Source organism: Cinclus cinclus, chromosome 10 (assembly GCF_963662255.1).
Source record: "Cinclus cinclus chromosome 10, bCinCin1.1, whole genome shotgun sequence".
NCBI classification, from domain to species: domain Eukaryota; kingdom Metazoa; phylum Chordata; class Aves; order Passeriformes; family Cinclidae; genus Cinclus; species Cinclus cinclus.
The window spans coordinates 18,965,245-18,979,531 of NC_085055.1; positions in this window are offsets into that span (position 1 = coordinate 18,965,245).

Genomic DNA, 14,287 nt, shown 5'->3' on the forward strand with positions numbered 1-14,287 from the left:
CACTGCTAATTCATTTGGAGACTCCAATGGAACTGATCCATCTTCCACTCTAATATGTTAAAAGATGGATGTGTCAGACATAAAACATAATCTGTGCTCTTGCTGTAGGCAGTTCCACTTGCAGGGCTCTTGCAGAAATGTGACAACGGGTCTGCATTTGCTTCAAACCTTGCCTACCTTGACTAAGTACAGAAAAAAAGCAGCTTTCTTGCTTTGCATACTTGTCATAAGAATGAAGAAAGGAACAAACAGGGAGAGAAGCATCAAAGCAGAGGCAAGAAGGCTTTGATTGGCTCAGCACTTACAGAAGTGTAGCCTGTCCCTGCTTCTATGAGGAGACTGGAACACGAGCTCCTGCCAAGCTCTGCACAATCAGTAAGTTTCCACTCTCTAGCTGCATGAGCACATATTTTTGTCTCCAGGAGGAATGTGAGCTCATCATGTGAATAGGAGTGGTGCAGAGTCCAAAGGCCTCCAAGCAGGACAGCCACAGATACTGATGAAAACAATGGATCTAGAGAAGTTGAAAACATCCCTGATAAGAAAAGGATTTATTAAGATAAATACAAGAAAGGGAACTGCAGTCAATCTCAACAGCTCCAGTTCCTGGTCATGGAAGTACTTAGCACTGAACCACTTTTCTGAACCCAGCTGGTCTCATCTGAAAGTAAATGACAAAAACAAAAAAAAAAGGATAAGCAATATGTCAGGTGTGATCTTCGTTGTCCCACTTCACCCTGAATTCTCTGTAAATTTAGAGCTTCCTAAAAGCTGTCCTTCTCTTTTCCTCTCTTAAAACATTTATTAATTTTGCCCTACTGTATGGAAAACTGGAAATTCACTGATTAGACTCCCTGCACCTAAACCTCATTGTCACATTCTCTCTCTCTCTGTTTTGTTTTGTTTTGGGGTGGTTTTTTGAGCGGTTTTTTTTTTTTTTTTTGGGGGGGGGGGGAGTTGTTTTTTTGTTTTGTTTTGTTTTGTTTTGGGTTTGGTTTTGCTGGAGGGGGCTGTTTGTTTGGCTTGTTGGTTGTTTTTGTTGGGGGCTTTTTGTTATAGGAAATTATTATGGCAGCCACTGCAGTTTTGATTGAAACAACTGAAGATTTTTAATATCTTGCACTGTGGCTCCTGTAGGAGCAAGAAACTTTCAGCAATACCAGACATAAAGTCTTGCTCTGCAGAATTAGTCTTCTAGTAGATGGCTCAGCTAAACTGCCCTGTGGCATGTAAGTATTTCAAATACTTTGCCAGATGTGTATTTCATATACAAATGCCAAATGCATTTTTTGGATGATAATTTAATAATTCCAAATGTTACTACTCACTTCCTTCTGAAGTTCACCTTAAATATTGGATATCATCAGCACTATCATTCCAACCTGCTTGTCTGCAGCACTTCTAGTGAGAAGCAACATTTACCTCTAGAGGCATTCCCTGATGCCCACAATGAAACACTACCACAGTGTTGTAAAAAGGTAATTTTGGCCTTGTTTCCTGAACACCTCTCAATAACAGAAGATGAGCAAACAGGCAGTCTGGTGGTGATTTGAAAACCTTCAGGGCTTCTTTCAGTTCTGGGAGGTGCACTAGTTATCTGTGATTAAAATCTGAAGAGCTACCTCACATGTGGGGTGATAGTGCACATATGGGAAACTGTGGGTGGCAACAAAGTGAGAAGCCAGACTCTGCAGAGGGGCTATGCAGGAGCACATCACACTGCTGTCACTCGTACTCTGCCAGCACTGTCTGCACACTCACACAAGGACAGTCAGTTCCAAAGCAAACAGCTAGCTTCCCCCACTTGGCCCTATAAACTTTGATCACTGTCAAATAGTTCTAGTGAAGCATTCAAAGTACTGCAGATGACTTATGTCCAGTTTGTTCAACTTCATCTACATCCTTAAATGCAATTTAAAACACCTCTGCCTTTGTGGTAATCCCTGTGAGAGGCTGACCTGGAAGAGAGGCTAGGCACTGTTAAAGGAATCAAGCAGGTATTTATTAAAAGGTCTTCAAAGGATACATCTTGGGCAGTACAAGAGCCCAGCCATGGTTACACCCAAGATAGACCCAAGATGGATAATGGGTCATGAGTTTTCACACTTTTGTAAGTTTTAGTCCATGTATATATTTGGGTTAATTGTCCAATTACAGCCCCAAGTTATGAAGTCCCATCCCCCCAGATTGCTCTCCTCAATTCTCTGTTGTTTATACTTTTTGTGCCTGAGGCTGCAACAGTATCCTTGGTTCTCAGGCTGGAAAAGGATTCTTTTGTCCAACTAAACTGTGAAAAGAACTTAATAACACTTTATATGAAGTTCAGAATTACACACTAAGGCTCTAAGAATCTAAAAAATGCGAAAGCTAAAACTTAAGGCATCAGTGGCAAATCTACTGCAATGCATTTAGGCTGAAATATATGGCTCAATATTTTGAAGACATTTCTTAATCTGCATTTTGTGACTCCAGTTGCTCTGCAGACAGTGGGACTTGCTGCCACTGCAACAGCAACTCAGCTCAACTACCAGAAAGGCCAAATGGGAATGAATATCCCAGCTCTTCTAGCTACTACTGTCACCACAGGACCACAGCAGGAGCAAAGAGGAAGCCAAAAGGGTAGAAAGCAGGAACAGAGATAGGTGCCAAAATACCAGGTGCTTAGTCCCTTGTTTTTCTGTTACAGGCTGGAGTAAAGGGAATTGTATCTTTTGGGTACCTTTCTGCCTGAAGTAAGGAGAACTTCAGATGTGTCTATTTAATATTAGGCAATTTAAACGGTGCTCAACACATCCTGATCAGAAATCAAGTGAGCTAATCTAGCACAGGGATAATGCAGCACTGCATCTGGTCTCTTATCCTCAGAAGTACTTAATAAAGCATGTTACAGGATATAGGGGAAAAAACACAACCTGCCTGGCTGGTTCTCTTTGACAACCCTGCAATGGAAGGAAGGACCCCTACATGTTCCAAATCATGTGGCACACCAGTGTGTGATGCCACACAGGAGAATCTGTATTCTTGTGTCTGCTCACTGGTGCTATTTCCAGTCGGGCCATGGCTGGAAGAAGGTGCACAGCTGAACTGGGACACCCCTACCTAACTCATCTTCTGAAACTGTGACTCCATTTTTCAGCAGTGGCTCACTTAACAGGCTGGATATGCTAATGTTTACAGCCCACCCCAAACCATTTGCAACTTTTTAAGTTAAATTAATTCTTAAATTGTTAAGTTTTCTTACACTTGTTTTACAATACATGCAGAATCCCTCAGCCTGTAGGATCCCTGCTGTCTGAATTATTTTGATGATAGCAGTAATATCTGTCCCATAAAAACCAGTCTTCACTAAGACAATGGGCTCACAATGGGACCAACTTTTTTTGCAGTGTCAGTTACCTGCATCTCTTCAGCTTGAAGGTTTGTTTAGTATTTCTAAAAACTAACTTCTCCTCAAGGAAACATATATGATACATAACAAAGAAATAGAAACAAATTATGAGCCATATGCATGTGATATGTTCTAGGATGACCTAGAAATTATATACTTCTGTCCTCAAATGTTATCTTTTTTAAAAAGTCACTTTGGAAGTAGGAGTAGCCTAGGAATGGAAGCTTTACAATTATGACTACCAATATTTGGCATCACAAACTTTACTGTCTTCTCCCTCATCTGAAATTATCAGTGCTTGCATTAATCCCAGCAGTCTTCTTTTTTTTCTCTTATTTGCAAAAGGAAGAAAGATTGTTATGGTATATTCAACTGACTATAACAAGGCAAGGGAGTTTGTAAGGAAGATCGAGTTATCTGTCTGCAGATTACCTTTAGTGCATTTACTCAGCCCTCAGCACCTCTTACCACTGTGCACTCTGGGATCTCAGTTCACCACAGCACTGTTCTCATTTTATGTTCACATAAGAGACTTAGTAAGGTAAAATATGGAGAAGTCTTTTTAGTCCCATTCTCCCTAAAAACATAGAATATTAAAGGAGGAAGTTATAACAGAGAATAACAATCTGAACACTTTTTTAAAAACCTCCTTGGACTCACACCATAGGACAACATTCCTCTTACACGTTGGCTATGAGATGTCATGTGCTCCAGCTGTCCTGGGTGATACTGGCATCCCCTGATCTGTTTCCAGTCCAAGGACTCTGCTGCCTGGAATCAAAGCACTGCTGAATGAACTTTCTTCCCTCTACCTGATGCTACTGTGAGCAAGCAGGAGCCTGGCTGGTGTCTGTTCCCTACTTTGCTGCAGAAGCTTAGCATGGTAGAAGCTCCAACCTCATTTTTGAATAGTTTTTCAGAGCTGCAGCTCTGAAAGAGAAAAACACATCATCGCTGTTCACACTAAGCTTTTCTGCCTGGTGGTAGTGGCAAAGTGCCATTGGGGAAACAGGAAGACAGTGGTATGACCATTTCAAGTTTGAGAAAGAGACCACAAGCACAAGTCATGCAGGGTTCAGAATGGAATAATCTTCAAGTACTTCTTCACTATTTACTGTTTTATAGACTTCAGTGCAATAAAACTCTTTGTAGTCAGAAAGTTAACACAAAAACAACCAAACCAAGTGAATTTATCTACAAATCCAGACATCTCTTTGTGAGTAACCTTTGATATCTCTCACTCAGCCTTATTACTGACTGTAATTCTGTACACAAACCTCTCTCTTCAGTGTAAAAACATACGTGGCTCCATCCATCTCGCAGCTGGCTCTGCCTTCTTGCAAAATTATTGTGCAGTACCCAGTGCAATGTAAGAAATCATCATCAACTACCAGAGTGTGTTGCCTTTTGGCTCACTTTTCTAATAAGGTTCCTGTAAATCTTCTGAACTACAGCCAAGTGAACACATCTGTTGTTGGGCAGAACACAACCCCATAGAGAGGTACTTCTCTCCTCTGCAAGCCCAAGATTACCAGCTCTTGGAGTCACAACAACCTACTTCCTAGTTTTGAGGACAAACTCCCTGCCAAAACCACTTCTCAGCGGATGTTCTGATCAGCACTTTCTTTTCCTGTTAAACAGTCTCAGCAATGGCACCTCTAACTACTGGAGACATCATTGCTTGAGGCCTATGAAATACGACTGGAAGCCAAAATACCCACACAACAACAACAACAAAAAAGAGATAAAAACATAGTATTCATCAAGTGCATTAGATTACAAGATAGTGGAAGAAAAGAAGATATTTGCATGAAACAGCCCAAATAATAAAGGCCAATGGATAAATATTGTAGTCTCACCCCCCCATAGAAAAGATTATTGTTGACAAAAACGCTTAGGGAATAGCACATTTAGGTTCCATTAGAGCCTGGAAGTGACACATTGAAGTTTGTTCAGTTTTATCCAAATTGAAGTATTTCTTTCACCCATAATGTGCATCACAAGCTTTCCTTTTGAGTATTGAACTCATGTTAAAATAACTGAAAAAAAAACCACTGGAAAATTAATGAGGTTGAAAAAATCAAACCACTGTTTTCTGTAAAGAAGGTTTGGACGTGGATATATTCACTCAAAATCTACACTTTGTATTCTATGAAAGAAGTTTGAGCACTGAAGTTTTCACCAGCCATGTCTGAATTATACTGCGTATAAACACAACCAATGATTTGGCTGCTTCCTCTAAAGCTCAATTCACATTCCCTTTTAAGAAACACTATTGCACTGGAAGAACCCTGCTGTTTATCCTGCTTTTAATTGATGTCTCCATTATCTGGCCTCTCAAAAAGGCTACAAGAGCAAACACCACAGTACATGTTTGACTCACCTACTCTCTCCCTGCCCAGGCTGATTTATTGATTGAAGTTAAGATTAGCCAACACTGAAGTGGAACTGATCACATTCTCTGTGAATTAGGTTCCACACAGAGTCTGACAAGCTGGAAATACCACATGTTAAGGATGGCTCAGTTTTATTCCAGCTGAAGTATTTCCTTCACACACACACACCAATGCATCACCTTCAGTACAGTGAGAGAAGTCACTTGGCCCAAGATCATTAAAGCCAATTAAGTTGAGTCTTTATAGAGACTGCAATCTCAAATTCCAGCTACTGAAGTTCTTGGAAACTGTAGTCAAAACAGGGGATATGCTTTATCTGACCTGGTGGAACATAAGCCTGTCTTGATCACCAAATAGTTTTGGTTTTGGGGGTTTTACAGACTGCTACCTAATTGCATATCATCAACATCATGGTATATGCTCCTGTCCAGCATTGCACACCAATACTGTTTAAAAATATATGAGCAACATCCAACTCCAGCTGTAATATTCTTTCTTCTAAAGCACAGACAAAAATGAGGAAAACGTTGGAGCTATATTTCCAAGTATTCTATCTATTTCTTTCAAGAACTAGGTTGAGATTGAAAATAAACTTCCAAAACAACCATTCAGATATAACAAGCAAAAAAGATCTATGTTTTTGAAATGGCATCAGCAGCTGGCAGTGCTGGCAAGTTTTTCATGCATAAAATTTTCAGGATATATTAGCCATCTGATTTTAATTACAGTTCCTCCAGTTAGAAAATAGCACTAATAACCACAAGTAAGAAGTGCAGAAGAAAACAATTTTCAATATATCCTCACACCTTCAGTATTTTCTGTGACTAAGTGACTGGGGGAAAAAAATTGTATCTTGGACTTAGTCTAAGATGGAATTCCTAAAAGCTACTCAGAGAATTAGAAAACAAAAATCCCATCTGTTCACAATAAATATAAGTTAAGTGACATTGAAAATCTCACTTCTACCACTTAACATATGTTCAGATCTCAGGATTCCCCCCACTAATTTAAATGTATCACTGCAATTGGTTTCAGTAACTCTCTTGCATAATATGGAATGAGGGGTCCCTGTAAATACCATGGACCCTTTTTCTTGTAATGCTCACCAGTGTATTTTGTATTTTAAACTACTCTTCACACCATAGGTGGTTTGAACACTCTCTTAATGAGGGCTCCTTCAATAGCTTTTTTATAAAGTGTCAGCCTGATAATTGTAGGGGAGTAGAATTATAACCCAGAGGCCTTGTTTAATTGTTTTTTTATAGACAACAGGAAGGCAGTGTTCTCATTGTGATAAATCCTCAGTACTTGACAAACTCTGAGAACAATACATTCTTAATTTATGTTTACCAGAAGGAAGACATAATAATCTTAGATCCAATTCTCCATTAGCTTATTTTTCTGGAATTAATTGTTGCAGAATGGAAAGTAACTTTTCCTCCAAATGCTACAAATTCAGATTTCTAGGAAGAAAACCAACTACCCAACTACTGTCATTCAGTGCTTGCTCCTTAAAGAAAATTAAATAATAATAAAAAGGACCAGAGGGTAAAGCAATTCAAAGAGATCTTTACATATTTTTAAAATAAAAACCTGTCATTCTGTTACCAACATATATCTCAGAAGCCCTGTATCTCTACCACTATCCCAGAGATGCAGGGTCTACATATAAACTTGACAATTCCTTGAATGAAGCTGTAATGCTTTCCTCTTCCATCCTCCCTTAGATATTAGAATTGTACATTTCTGAGGATTATTTCAAAATCCAGAATGACGACTTTCATTATTTGAGTATTCTTAACACCATAAAAGTCAATAGAAGACTGTGAAGGACAGTAGGAATGAGCAGTAGGAGCTGGGCTCCTACTCCTACTCCACCTTTATTCCAGTGGGGATTTCCCTTCCTTTGTAGTAGCAGGTGGTTGTTAGGAAAGATAGCTTGGTTTACACTAACTGGTAGTATCTTTTAAAAAAATAATTCAAAACATCTCTAACAAAAGACAGATATAAGCCTCAAGCTACACAGCAAAGCTCTCCTCAGACTCCACTTCATGGAAAAACATGGTCAAATATCTCAGAATTTCAACACTGCTCCATTCTGCATAAAACACAGTGACAGGCAAGGAACCAAACATACACTAATCTGATATCAGGACTTGTAGAACACAGAAAACAAAGTCAGTACTGTACTACACAGCTGGATTTAGGAACAATGAATTCTGTTTGGAGACATTTGAAGCACATGTGTATTACAATTGCATAATCTCACACAGACTTGGCTTTGTGAACACATAGACTTCTGCTTGGTACACATGGCAAACTAAAGATAAGATTCAAATATAACTGGAAGAAAGAATAAAGAGGATATTCTTAGCCAGAAATTCTTGTATTTTGAGTGAAGGAAATTGAAAAGATCCTTTTTGAAAAGAGAGGCAGAAAACTTCATAGTATGACTAAAAATAGGGGGCTTGAAATCTAGGTCACCATTGACAGTGGGTTATGCAGAACTTCTATTTCATTTATGGCAATAAATACATTATATTTTATCATTAAAAGACAATAAATTTAATTTCCTTGTCACTTCATGTCATAGGAAAAAATTAAATATAGTTCTTCCCACCACAGTGACTAACAACCTGACTGCAAATCCAGTCAAAATTTCAAAGATTAGTTTGTCAAAGCCACCACCATCAAATCTCATTCATTTCACATAAAAAAACCTACTTCTCTTTCCACAAGGCTGATAAGATCAAAGTCATCCAAGTTGCAATTTCTTCAAGGCTAAGGCACATACAGCATGTTATGAACGAAACTAGTTGAGGTTCATTGTGTCTAAACTTACAAAAACTGCACAGATTTTGTTAAGTACTTTCAAAGAACTAGGGAAAGATAACACACTGTATTTGATTAGACAACAGGTTAGAAAATAAATGAGCTTGTGCTTCACAGAAGAGGAAATAACAGCACTGAGAAATAAAGAGTTACCAAGACTTTGTACGTGAGACTGTGATCTATCCCCAGAATTTACATGAGCCTATTTGTGCTAAATAAATTCCAGAACAAATGGGGATTTCACCTGTTTGACCTGATGCCCTGTCCCAGAGTCATTACTTGCTCATTATAATTGTGTTAATTTGTTTTAAAGGTCAAGTAAATCCTTGCAAGGATCCTTGAAAGTTAAGTGTTCCACAAAGTCTCTAATATAATAGATCAACCTGTAAGTGTTCCTTTTTGTTTTGTAAAACATCTTTTAAACTGGCATTGCTTACATTGTAAGTAGTTTTTTTTCCCCTTTCTTTAAGTGCCTTTTCTAGGCACAGGCTGTTCAGGGGCAGGAAATCAATTGCAATCTGGCTCTTTAAAAACAATCCCAACCTGGAAGCAAATGACTGTCAGAAGAATCTGGAACATAGTAAGACATTTCCATAGCCTACAGGAAATGCTGAAACTTCATACGATGAAAATAAAATTTGAAATAATATTTGCCCCATTAGGATAAACAATCTGTTAATAATACTCAACATTCTCCCTTTGTAGCAGCAGCTGATGCAACAGTTTTTCTTCTAGTTATGCTTTCTACACGTCAAAGTTGAGGCTCTAACTGAGCTTTGTGTCATATGCATAATATCCAGGAAACAAACTGTACTGCACAGTTACACACCAAAACTTCCAATGAATTATGTCTTGCAAAAAACAAAGTCTCCTGGCAATATTTCTTTAACTGGTTCATTAGCAATAATGAAGCTTATGTCTCTAATGTACACCTGGGTCAGCAAATTCCTTGTCCAAGCTTAGACAAGCTAGAGAAGTAACATCTCCTCCAGATGGACATTAATTATTAAACCACATTTATCAAGGGAGGGCAGCAAGGTAACAAACTTCCTAGGCAACTGCCAGTGGCCTGAAAGCACTTCCATAGCCTCCATGCACATCTAGGATAGTTGGGTTTGCTCAGTTGACCAAAGCAGGCTGCTCACATAAAACACCAAAGGACAGCACAGCCAAGAGAGCAATGTGTGCTGCTGTGATCCCTCCTCTGCAACGAGAACCAGCCTCTCCCAAGAAACACCACAGTGAGGTGCAGGCAGTGAGCACGCTACTGCTAAGCTCCCTGGATTTGCTTACACGATATTTGCAAAACCTATGCAGTCGCACATTCACTCATTTTCTAAATGAGTCACACTTCATTCTGCCTTTCGATTAAAAAAAAAAGGTAGAAGTTCTGTTTCATTTAGAAGTGAGGAAATTTCTCAGGTATTTGAAGTTTTTCACATCAGGAAGTTTATCTCTGAGCCATGGGACATTGTTTACACAGCTCTCTCAAAGTAAGCTAAGGACAGAAGCCCTTGCTGTGGTGATGAGCTAAAACAGAACTGCATCTTGGATTCACACCTTTCCAGAGGGATACCTTGACAAGGTTACCCATCCATTTGTCACAATTTGACACTCAACTGGTCATAGGCCACATACAACACTTTAAATCTTTCATTCTACACTCCAGATACTGTAGAAAGTCATATCACAGATCCTCACATTTTTTTCTCCACCTGAATTTATTCATGACCCCTGGTGATTGTGCTAATATTGACCTTCAGCTTATGTAGTATTTTACTGCTCTGGTCTCCGTAGTTTACTGCTCTGACATATTTTTTCAGTAGAAATAATATCTTTCCTTAGCCTTTATTTACCCAGTCTAAACAAAACAAATATTTTAAGTGTTCTTTGATATGATAAGGTATCCATTTTGCAGATAATCTCAATCACTCTTCTGTACACCTGATTCTCTGAATAAACCTGTTGTAAAAACTGACAGCTTGTCATGCAAAGTGCAAACCATGGCTGTCATGAGGGCCAGCTATGAGGAATTAACTATTTCCTTTACTCTCTAGTAAGTACCTGCATGTTCCTGATTGTAAACCTCATATACTACTCTCCCAATCCTCATTTACATGGTACTGATATCCCTGTACCTTTTTAAAAGATCTCTGCTTTTCTTCTTTCCCTACTTATTATCCTTTTCTCCTGTCCTTTTCTCCTTTATGTTCTGAATATTAAGTAACCTACAGACTTCAGATAAACAAGCAACTGGCCAACAGACTTACAAATATGTGTTTACAAAATGTGTATTACAAAGGCTTTTATGTCCTCAAGGAACAGAGGCTGCTCCATTCTCAAGCAAAAGAAGGCCTATGCAAAGTATAAAGACAGTTGTTTATCACACCCTCTCTGCTGGCTTTCTTGGTCAAAAGGTTATTTCTAAATCTGTCACTGATCTGTCCAACGGTTTTGAGTAAACATTTGTCTTGCCTCATTCTGCTTATTTGTGAAATGGAGTTAAAAATATATTAATAAACAGATTTATAGAAGTGTATTAATAAAATCAAGGCACTTTTTAAGTCTCTCACAATGGTCAGCTTTCACTAGGATGGCATAGATGTCCTGTACTTTATACCATTGCACAAATTCACTTCTGTTCCTTGTAATATCTTGCTATGATTTCAGATTCAGAACTTAAAATATGCCAAATTCCTGGCAACAAAAATCCCAAATTCCCCATTCTGATGATAATACCAGATATTATAATACCATTATACCAGATATATAATATCAGATATGATAATACCATGCTGGTGTTATTTATCAATGGAATCTGAATCGCACAAGTCAGAAGGCAAGTTATTTATAGAACAATCTTAAGATTTAGGGATTTATATGTCTAAAATTCTTTTCCCTTCATTGAAAAGCTCTGTGAACATACTAGGAGGGAGGAAAAGAACACTACGTGAGAATATAACCACCATCTCTCCTGTTTTGAACAGTTTATAAAAACAAACTAGATAAAATATCAGGAAAATTGTATTTAAAAGGGAGCAAAAACCCCAAAATCCACTTCCCCCCTCCAAAAAAAAAAAATCTCATATATATCTTATATAACATGTACTAAAGAAACTCATCCACTTTCTTCCCAGAGGCTTAATCTAGATCTAAATTTAACCTTTCCACCTTCATTAGCAATAATGAAGCAGCTTGATTTCTCAGTGTCATGAATAAGCACGAGCTCAAGTCTCATCTCTAAGCCAGACATATCAGGAGATTAATGCTGGCTGTTTAACAAGCTGTACTTCATCCACTTAAAAATGCTTTTAAAAATGCCTTCCATGGAATACAGAAAATAATACGAAGAAAAGAAAGCCCTCATCACCCACTGCTCCTTTTCCAAAGCACGAAAGTTGTAATTTAAAGTCTAATGCTAGCCTGAATTCCTTGTGAGAGCAGCTCACTGTTTTCCCTCTTGGACTAACAGCCCAGTCACATTTTGCTGCTGCCAAGTCCTCACTTTGTGTACTTGCAATGAGGTCTCATCTGAGCTGCTTCTGCAGCACCACCTACCTTTAGCCATTCCAGTTTGGGATGTATTCCCAACACTTAAACCCCTGGAATTTACAACTTTTGATAGTTCTTCAGGCACAGTCAATTTGTACCTGTACTAATTCTGGCCCTGAAAGAGAAAGGATGTTAAGCCCTGGAAAAATGTGACTTGCAGTGGGAATATTTCTTCTCCACTCTCACCCCACTCCCTGTGCAGTGCATGATTACTCGATCTTATTCCATTGCAAAGAAATACAGGAGAATGTCACACATCCTCAGGATAATCCATACCAAGTGCAATTATACAAAACATTACTTTGTGAAATTTAAAGAAAATATGTCATAGTCTCTGACAATTGCTCAGATTATAAGTGTGGAGTTCCTAGAAATAAAAAATACGTAAAGAGGAGAACATGAAGTTAGTGGTCATATTTTTGTGAATAGTCTACATTCACTTACTCTTCTAGAAGCTCTTGAAGTATTAGAAAGGCTAAAGAAAATTAATAAAAATTTAACTTCACAGGCTTGAATCCTGAATATTAATCAGTTTTTATTTTCCATATCTTGTCATTCCTGAATACATGTGTTTAAAGGGAATACCTTAAGACATCTCTGCTTGCTTTTCATGCTCTTTGGAGACATGCAGAGCATGGTGAATGGGTAAATGATGATCATTTGGTGAATGGTAAATGATGATCATTTAAAGAAGGCATAAGGGAGATCAGGAAAAGGTAGCTCCTAGGAAGAGGATCTAAGCAGCACACCTCAGCTGTGCTTCTTCCTGTGCTCTCAGCAACTTACATAATTTGCTTACTCGAGGGAGACTGATTTCTTGCATTTCACTACTCAGCAGTTCAGGGCCAGCAAGTTCATAGTAATTGTTGTGCTTCCTGAGGCCTTAAAAGAGAGGCAGGACTCTGTTTCCACTCTCAGAAGCACCACAGGCCACAGCTAGCCTGCTTTATCCATATGTATTCCCTGAGCCAGGCCCTTAGCTGAGTTCTGTGCCAGTGTCTGCTGCTTCTCAGCCTCAGTGATCCGTTCATCAACAGGACAGGGGAGGTTGGGTTTTGTTTGGGGTTTCTATTTGGTTTTGTTTGCATTTTTTTCACTCTCATAAACTTGAAAAGTTTATTGCACTGAAGGATCCTACCTAGTCCCCTGGGGACAAAAATTTCCCTCTGTCTGCATGAGCATGAAATGCACATATCCATTACTGCATAATAGCAATAAATTACTTTATCCCAAGGCAGGAAAATTTCATAGAAGGATAAAAAAGTGGATTAAAATTGTTCAGAACTAAAATCTCTAACAAAATAAACCTTGTTTTCCCATTTCTTGAAGGAAGAAAATATATTTCTATGAGCTTGGTCAGGAAAAGGAATAATGAATGTATCATTTAGATAAACAGAGCATCTAAGAATGTTAAATATTTTAAATAGATTGCTTAGTACTGTTGTTTTATGAGGGTTAACCTTGGCACTGGCAAAAGACAGCAAGTACTTGTTTAAAGAACACTGTAGGGTAAACAAAGCCATGACTACACAAAATCCATGTTTCAAATGGGGAGTTATGGTCCCATTTCCTGTATATTTTAAACATGTGTAATGTGATCATATAAATATTAGAAAAATAGAATGTCATCATAACCATATTAAGGAGGATGTGAATTCAACACTGTAGTTCTGAAAAGAAAGACAAATGCCATTTTTGGCAACCCAGTTCAAAAGAGGCAGCAGAGATTCTGCTGCATGGGAAGAATGTATTCCCCCACCTCAGGCTGCTATAAAGGAGCAGAAAAAGGCCAGCTGTATTAGGTATTCTAATGTATTCTGTTACTCTTTTTCACACAGAAAGCCAATGATGAAATTTAAGAAAGGGTGTGTTCTGTTCAAAGACTACATGGGGAAAAGTGCTGCAAGTGCTATGTGTATTTTGAGGAAAACTTAGAAAAAAACTGAAACAGTGTCTTCAATTTTTTGTTACATTTTCTCCTTGTGATGTATTTGTTGAGTTCTATTACACCCTTAGTTACCCCAAGCAGAATAGGCAAACTAAGCCCAAATTCCATCCAAAACAATTCTGTTTTAAGTTATCCTTTCTAAAGAATCAAGAGGTAAAAAAGACAGAATAT